General features: G+C 44.2%; 1 long non-coding RNA gene across 1 annotated transcript; it reads left to right on the top strand.

The window, feature by feature from the left end:
* Positions 1-813: 813 nt before the first annotated feature.
* LOC146831040 (uncharacterized) lies at positions 814-2,249 on the top strand. The gene is made up of 2 exons (XR_014961222.1): positions 814-1,103; positions 1,815-2,249. It is a non-coding gene; the product is annotated as an uncharacterized LOC146831040 (long non-coding RNA).
* The last annotated feature ends 7,312 nt before the right edge of the window (positions 2,250-9,561 follow it).

Raw genomic sequence — 9,561 nt, 5'->3', positions numbered from 1 at the left:
GAGACGGAGGCGAATGAATGAGCGCATCTTCAGAGTCCGCATAACTTTGCTAGGCCAGCAAGAGGATGAGATATACGACAAGTATAGGCTCAATGCAGCAATGATCCATGACCTAATCAATGAATTGGACCCCATAATGCAACGACAGACACGTAGGACCAATGCCATCCCAACGCATGTGCAGGTCCTATGTTGCCTACACCTTCTGGCGTCAGGCAGTTTTCAGGGGGTCATTGCTGTTGCGGGAGGTGTGTCACAAAGCGCACTTTCAAGAATATTGAAAGCATTCCTTGATGCCATGATGGCCGTGATCGGGTCTCATATCAAGTTCCCTACCACCGCGCTTGACCTTGCAAAAACCAAACAGGAGTTCTACCAGATAGCTCGTTTCCCACATGTTTTGGGTTGTATTGATTGCACCCACGTTGCAATATGTCCCCCTGCAACACAGGAATATATATATAGAAATAGGAAATCTTACCATTCCCTCAATATTCAGGTTGTTTGCAATGCCAAAAACATTATCACTGACATTGTTGCGCAATTTCCAGGGAGTGCACATGACTCTTATATCTTCAGGCAAAGTGGCATACACACCCGTCTTGTCAGGGGAGAATTTGGAGAGGGACATCTGCTTGGTAAATATGTGTTATAGTTTATCACTGTCATTGTACGTATGTCAATGTGAAGCTGCCACTGACTCTGTGCTCCATTACATGTAGGTGACAGCGCATACGCCTTGCGTAATTACCTAATGACGCCTTACCTCAATCCCACAACTGCCAATCAACAGAGGTACAATGCAGCACATATTTCGACAAGGAACATCATAGAGCGCACATTTGGGCTGTTGAAGAGCCGATTCAGATGTCTACATAAGACCGGTGGAGCACTGAAGTACAACCCTGAACAATGCTGCAAGATAGTAGCGGCATGTGCCATGCTGCACAACATAGCGACAAGGGGAGGAATGGACATCGAGGTGTCTGACAGCGATTCGGAGGATGGGAACCAGCAAGTGCCACAACACCATGCAGCACAAGGGGCAGGCGCAGCAGAAGGGCGTAGGAGAAGATTTGACATCACACAAAATTATTTCTGAGGTGAGTAATGACGACACAGAAACTGACTATTGCTATCAGAGTATTCTTTAATTAAATAAAATTGCCATGAGTGTTCAAGCACACTTGTAATCTGACCAGTGCAATGGACATAAGTGGTTTGCAAATGTCAATTCACTTGTCACTCTGTGAAAAGTCAAATCCAAATAAATGGTTACGTCACCATAGTGGAATGCACTTGTACATGCCAGTCTAGCGCTTTTTCCCACGAACACCCAGACGCCTGTCAGACCCAGCATTGTCATCCGTTATGTTGGAAGCGGCGGGGGTACTGCTGCGTGTGTTGCGTCTTCCTGCAGTGCGGACTGGAACTGCCACACTACTTAGGCTTGAGCCACCCTCACTACCCTCTTCGGGCGTGGAATTGTTGGCCGCAATTGTGGAAGCATTTAGCAAATCAACTGCATTTGTGACCTGGTCCAGTGCTTTAGCCACATCGCCGCTCCAATGGCACATTTCAGTTTGCATGGTCACAGACCTACGTGCCAGCAGTGCAGTTGTCGTGGCCAATCTATTGTTTGATTTAGCAAACATTTTCAATTGCAGCATTAGTTGACGATGCTGTCTCTTCTGGGATACATTTCCCTCATGCATCACCTTGCTCAGTTGCTGCACACTTTCTGACAGTACTGCTATGTTGCTAGCCATCTTGCCAACTTGCAATTGTACTAATCGTGTGTTTTTTGTCTGCAGGCGCTGCATACGGAGCATCTGTCCCTCAAGACCACCCCAGACATCACTTGGTTGCTCCTCCTGCTGTGTCCTGAGTGCTCTTCCTCTCCTACGCCGGGCTCTGTGATTAGTTCTGGGGACCTGTGGTTGTGTTTGTGTGATGGAAGTTGTCTGGCCATGGCTGCCACCTGGTGTTGCATCAGCCTCATCATCTTCACACTCCATGGTGACTAGGGATGGAACAGTAGCCCTGCGTGACTTTGTTGGACGTGAGGGATTTATTTGCACCACAGGTGTGTCCATCTGTTCACCTGCGCTGGTGTCCTGCATGTCTGGGGAATCGCTATCCACATCTTCTACACGTTGTGCATCTGTGAGGTGAAACAGTGCAACACTGTATTATTTCATGTCTGTGATATTAATTGCACAGTAATAAATTTCTGCCTTTGTAAATGATTTTATACTCTATTCAGCTTTTTTGGGTTGTTACTCTGAGATTTGACATTTTAACTGCTTGACCTGACTACATCTCCCATAATGCCCCTCACCTACTGAATGCATTGTGTACTGGATGTTCAGGGTCTGCACTTGGGCTGTGCTGTGGTCGAGTTCTACCTTTACATTTTGTAACACTAAGAAAACATACATTCATCTTACCTTCAGATGTGTTTGCTGCTCCGGACGTGTCCAGCTGGGTCACACCAACAACAGCTTCTGGCTGGATGGTGGATTCAATCAAGTCCTCCATGGGAGTGTTCCCAGTGTCTGTTGGTGTTCCCCCTCCTGTCTTCTTTGCCTCCTTCAGGCGGTCAGCTATGCGCACCTTAGCCCGACTGCGCAAGTCGTACCATCGTTTTTTGAGTTCTTCAATGGTGCGGTGTGTCACCCCAATGGCATTGACCCTGTTTTGGATCCGGAGCCAGATTTTCCTTTTCTCCTGCTCTGCCACTTTCAATGATGCCTTTCCAAACAGCTTGTCATGGCTGTGGACTACTCCCTCAATGAGGGTGTCAATTTCTTTTTCTGCAAATTTAATTTTGCGTTTCCTGCCTGTTTGGCTCTCCTCTGCTGTTTGTGAGGCTTCCATTTGATATCACAAGTTTTTCTTCTGTCTCTGTCACACTCCTGTTCTGCTCCCAGAGCCAGCTCCCTCCTCTCCCTGACACTGTGCACTGGAAATGAGGCTGGTGCTGCTCACTTCCTGGTTGTGATGTCATCAGGATGCATCAAAAAGCGACTTCGGTATTAGCGATTTCGCTAATTGCGAAATCGCTAATAGCGAGTTCGCAAATGCCGAAATCGCAATTTATTTAGCGATTTTTAGCGATTCGCAATATTCTCGCAATGTTTTTGTTGCATCGTGTTTTGCGAGTCTTTATTTGCGATTCCTTAAAATTCGCAAATAAGGACTCGCAAACTCTCTTTTTGATGCATGTGCCTTTAAGTGCTCTCCTGAGGTCCAAGGGTGGCTTGAGAAGTTTACTCCTTAGGACTTAAAAGACTAAGTAAGAAAGTAGCATCTTTCACTGAGACAAAACCTGGTTGGCTTGTCTGACCTGTGCTCTATCGCGATCAGCCTGAAATTGCACCTGAATCCCAGTCGACCACAACCATAGACTACCATTGACACCTAGCACTTTTTTGATGCGATTTTTACCTAAAACTTCAAGAATTCGTGTCTCCAGTTCCCCTTATTGGATTTTTTTTAATTCGGTTAATTTAAATGTACTCTATTTTTTAAATCCGGTTTGGGATTGCTATTGTTTGATGTTTTACTACTGTTTTGGTGTTCTGACTTTATTACAGTTTTGTACTGCATAAATAGGTTACACATTGCCCTACGTTCAGCATGTCTGTTCTGTGCATTGCTACCAGGGGGTTGAGCTAAGGTTAATTTATTGACCTCGAGGGCTCATCCTGACAAGGGCTGTACTTATTCCTTGAGGTAAGCAGTCACCCACCCAAAATAATAACCCAATGTCTTACAAGGTGTACTGTGAGGCAATACCAATCGAGTGCTGTGCAGTTATGAGCTAAATCCCAAGGAAAGTGTAATAATTAGGCAGACCCGGATCTACCTGGTCAAATTCTACACAAAACATACAATTCTATTGGATTTACTGCACACATGTACCACCTGCCCTAATCAAACCAAGAAAGTGTCTTAATCTGAAGATAAAACCTTGTACCGAGATTGAAAAATCATTCCAGCAATGAAGCAACCATGGAGGGTTTGAAATCCAGCTTTGTTTTGGCTGTAAAACATATGGATGGCTTCAGTGGGATCTCAAAGATGACATATCTGACTTTGATGGACCCATCCTTGGACCATGTCCCATAAAGGATTCAGACTTCTAGATTAAAAGGCAGAAGGCAAAAACTTTGACGAGCCAGTTGGTTTTTTTTTTACGTCTGCACGATTGCGATCAGCCGTAAATTTACCTGGATCTTAGTCAACAGCGAACTGCTACTTCTGAGTGATATTTTTCTTTTACTATGTGCTATTTGCCTAAAAACTTTAACAACTCCTATCTAAAGTTCAGCTTATCCTATTTTGATAAATGTAATTTATTGCTTTTTGCTCATTAAATTTGTTTCTATTTTCTAAATTGGGTTGGGAATTTGATTGTGTTTTATTAGCCTTTAAAACTGTTAGTACTGCTTGAACTTAGCACACATTTCTCTCAGTATTGCCTGCTACGTGTGCCATAGCTACCAGGGGCTCATTAGCAATTCTCTAAGAACTGTGTTTCGGCCTAACTAGGTTGTGTTTATTAGGTTGGTAACAGTCACCACCTCTAAATGAATAACCCAATTTCCTAGCTTAGTTTCTTGTAACCTCATTGCAGTGTGTGTCACTGGCGTCACGAAAATTGAGGGGGCCTCCCTGCACAGTACGTAGAGCGGCCCCCTCCGAGCTCAATCAGGAGCTCCCCTGCCAGAGTGCAGTGCCGAGGGGGCCCCCTGGAGTTTGGGCCCCACCCCCACCGCGGGGGCTGCGGGAGCTTTTGTTACGACCCTGGTGTGTGTTTGTTTTACCTTGTTCATTACTCTACCTCCTGGTGAGACAGCTCTGCATTTTGAAGTACATTGTCATGTTCAATATCACTTTCACCCCATTTAAGGGTGGGCAAATCTGCACAACTATACAGTAAACACTCTACAGATGCTCCAGACCATGCACAAGGCATATAGTATGAAGCACAAGGCGTCACACACTGTTCAAAATAGCTTGGGTCACAAATAATCATCTACAACGTTTTGCTCCTTTTGTTGTGCCCCAGGCTCATTAGAGCTTTACACTTAACAAAGGCTCTCTTAATCAACCAGGAACTGAGGTCCACAGCAAAGCTGCTGTCAGGACGCTTGTCCGCAGCCAGTTGCAACTTACTCCCACCCATTGCCTGAGAAGCACAAACGAAATCTCCATCAATCGTAGGAGTACTCTATCTACAGATCATTCCTCTGAACTTCCTGACCAGAAGCATTATCAGCTGCAACTTAAAACGTACCCCGCCACAAAACTGTTGTTAGATGATCCATAATTTTAAAGGCACTTCAAACAAGCAGCAGATGAAGGAGGCTGACCTTCTACGATCATTGGCTGAATAGGTCGCAACAAAGCCCCTCTTTATGTATTATATTACTTTTTGTGTTTGTGGGACTTGGCCCTTTCTGCAGGGTCATCCCCAGACTTTTTGCCTTTCCCCTCCTGTTTTCTGAACTAGTTTTTATTGGCAGTTAGGTCTCTGCACACGTTACCAGTGCAAATATACTTGTGCTCTCTCCTTTAAACAAGATAACACTGGCTTATACCCAATTGGCATATTTAATTTACTTGCAAGCCCCTAGTAAAGTGGTACTACCTGTACCCATGGTCTGTAAATTGAATGCTACTAGTGGCCCTACAGCACTCATTGTGCCACCCACTTACGTAGCCTTTTAAACATGTCTCAGACTTGCCATTACAGCCTGTGTATGTAGTTTTAAACTGCTATTTTGACCTGACAAGATAAAAAAAACTCTTGCCAGGCCCAAACATCCTTTTTTATTACATATAAGTCACCCCTTGGGTAGGCCCTAATCAGCCCACAGGTCATGGAGCAGTATATTTAAAAAGGTGGACATGTAATTTTAAGTTTTACATGTCCTCGTACTGAAAAACCCATACATTCGTTTTTACTACTGTGAGCCCTACCTCTCCCATAGGATAACATTGGTTAACTTATTACATTAAATAAGTGATAGCTTTCAATTGGGAGCAAGTAGGAATATCGAGTTTAGTGTCTAAAGAATTACAATTTAAAGCCCTCTTTAATGATAAAGTCGGACTTTAAGACACAATTCAGAAAATGCTACTTCTAGAAAGTATTTCCTTGTCTCAACAATCTGATGTCTCCTGACTGTATCCTGAGGCACATGACTAGGCCTAGATGGTAGTTGCTATTTGTATATTACTCACAGTCAGTGAGACCAAGGGAATGGAGGTGTTGGCAGGACAGGAAATCTCTGACTTGATGAAGGGGAGGAGCTGTCCTCCACCACACTACATTACATAGGGTCTGACAGAGCACTTTTATGAAGGGTTTGAAACTAGTCTATTGGGACCCCAGACAAGATGGGATGAGGCCAGGAATTTAGACACCTTTGGAGTGGAAACTCCCAGAACATGCTCCGACTTCATATCTGGCACCAGGTATAAATATTGAACCTAAAGACTCAACTCTTGTGCACAACTTTGGACCAGCCGAAGACTCAGGACTGCTGTGCTGTTCTACAAAAAGGACTGCTAATCTGTTGACCTGCTGCCTGAGTGAAGGACTGGACCTGCATCTTTAACACAGGACCACCAGAGTTACTCCAAGTGCCACTTAGCTGGCCTCCTGATTAGCGCCTCAGGGACTGAACAGGCTCCAACAACCTTGAAGCCAGCACCTGGACTTTGCGAGGTGTGGGTCCTGCACCCCCCATGCTGTGACATCCCAGTTCTGGAACCTTGCAAATGAGCCTGAAGGTGTTCTGCAAGCCCATCTGTGGTCCCAGCAGAACAGACTCAGCATGATCCATCCCCTCGCAAGACTCCGCGCAAGGACTGCTGTGTGGTGCATGCCCGATACAGGAATTTGCATCCCAGCCCCTCAGAATCACCGTTGCGTGATGTTTTTCCATGCACAGACCTTTCATCTCCACTGCATCTCCCTCAGAATTGCTGCTGCACGACCCATCTACATGCAAGAGCCTGACGTTGCCTCTGCTGCACTATGAATCTTCGACGCAGGACTTCGCATTGCTCCGCAACCAGGATTTAAGGTACCTTTGTTCAACAGGCCTAACTTGGTCTGATGTTGGTTCCACTGCGGTCAGCCTGAACTTGTAATTTTGCCCTGGTCTGGCGCGACCAGATAACCACAGTTGGCAGTTTGTGCTTTTAGGCACTCATTTTATGTAAAACTTTGAAATTGCATATCTCTGGTTCTAATTTATCACGTTTTACTCTATTTTTCTAGATTAGTGTGGGATTTGCCTTGTGATTTCACTTCATTATTGTTTGAAGTGCTGCATACATAGTTTACACATTGCCTCTAATTTAAGTCTGACTGCTTTGTGTCAAGCTATCAGAGGGTTAAGCACAGGTTAATTTGGGGTTTGCTTGTGTTCCACTTTGACAGAGATTGTGATTTCTGCTTGAGTAGGGTTTCATCCGCTCAACCAATGGCCCAGTTTCCAACATTGGTGATAACAGGAGCTCTAAAAGAGACGTAAGGCAAAAGTGTCCATCTTACCACTTCTTAGTTCTTTGATTGCTCTCTTGCATTGCTTTACTAGTAGGGGAATAACATGTCAGTATATGCTAATGTCTAGGCCTGGGCTAAATTTCCGTTCCGCTCGCGGAAATTGCGATAATTTGACATTTTCGTGTTCCGCGGAGAGCGCGAAAATGTCAAAATTTCCGCATTCCGCAGCTTAGCGATAATTTGTTTCTTGCTTGCGCTGTAAAATAATACATTCTCGCGCGCGTGCGTTTGCCTTACCTGAATCCCCGCGTTCGCCGGCAAGTTTTCCCGATCCGGTCGCGTTCTCCACGAGATGTTGGATTGTTGGTAGCCATTTGCGCTGTCTCGCGACCGTTCGCGCCCGCAGTAACGTCATGCGTCGCGCGATCACGTCTTTCTTCTCGCGATCATGCACCGCGAGAAGAGTGAAAACAAGATGGCCGCACCTGCGAGCAACCGCATGGGTAAGTTGGCGAGCCGCGACCATGCAGTAAATACCGCGAACGGGCGGGAAAAAAACTTCCGCATCTTCGCGATATTTCCGCGTGTTTGCGGAGATTTTTAACATTTTCGCGATAATTTGCGAAAGTCGCTTTCGCAAATTCTGCCCACCCCTACTAATGACCTAGTTCTATTTGCAGAAGTCTCCATTTCGAGAATATTGGAAACATCAAAGGAGAATGGAATAATATTAAAACTTATATAAGTATAATAATGTAATTTAATCATCATAATGTAATTTAATTTAGTAGAGAACATTTTAACCATGTTACATGTTGAATAGAATTATCAAGTATATGGATAGGCAAAGCAATGTTATTATTATTATTTCATAATCAGGTTGCTGAAGTAAGTGAACTTTGAACACTGTTAGTGCTAGCAAGTACAGGCTGATCTGAAAGTCTGTGTAAGAAAGGTTAGAAAATCAGTAGATGCTTGATGGGACTATGTTTACCCCATAATCAATTTTGTATAATCCAAATTTTTTAGACTGGGAAACAGCTTTATATCCCAGATCAGAATCGTCTGACATTAATTTTTTGTGTGTAAACATTCAAAAAGTACAATTCAGCAGGGTTTTGAATCACGCTAAAAGCTGGACCTTTGCAGGAGGTAGGGGGCAATTTTGGTACGAAAACAATAGTGAACATTTAAAAAAAATCTCAATCCAAGCTGTGCTCAAGAAACACAATGTAAAGCGAGAGGACCTTTAAAATCTCAGACCAGTGTCACAACTTCCTGAAACAAGCATTGGCATAGCCAATAGGTCTCGCCTTTGGGAGGTGTAAGTAGTTTTGCTGTATATGAAGAGTCCATAAGTTATAATTTGCAAAGTGTTCTGTAAATTAAATATAAGTACCCACCTGTAGCAGTTTACTGTTTTACTGTTGTGTAGCTGAAGGCCTATTAAAGGGAGTTTGTTTCGACTACTACTATTATGCATTAATAACAGTAATATTATATAACACACTATTAAATACGATGGTGTAAATATTTGCAATACGCAGATTGAATCACTTTTGGTGACAGGTTAAGAAGAGGGCAGAGAAAGGGGAGAGAAGAAGCGGACTGTTTTAAAAAAAATAAACGGACAGGCTGAAAGGAAATAGGAGGAGAGGTTGTCTCATGGCGTGGAGACAGGGGGTGCATGCGAAGGAAAGAAGAGGGCAGAGAAAGGGGCCCAGACCGTAGAGGGGAGAAAAGAAGCGGACTGTTTTTAAAAAAAATCCAGACATGCTGAAAGGAAATAGGGAGAGAGTGTGTCTCACAGCGTGGAGACGGGGTGCATGCGAAGGAAAGAAGAGGGCAGAGAAAGGGGTCCAGTACATAGAGGGGAGAGAAAAAGCGGACTGTTAAAAAAATTAAAAAAAAACAAGCATTGGCATAGCCAATAGGTCTCGCCTTTGGGACCTCATAAGTGTTTAGCCATGCAACGTTTGCATAACTAAATACTTATAAGTTCCCAAAAGCAAGACCTATTGGCTATGCAAAGC

This window comes from Triturus cristatus, chromosome 5_1, assembly GCF_964204655.1.
Source record: "Triturus cristatus chromosome 5_1, aTriCri1.1, whole genome shotgun sequence".
Taxonomy (NCBI): Eukaryota; Metazoa; Chordata; class Amphibia; order Caudata; family Salamandridae; genus Triturus; species Triturus cristatus.
The sequence above is the reverse complement of the archived record's forward strand: the minus strand, read 5'-3'. Positions and strand labels throughout refer to the sequence as shown.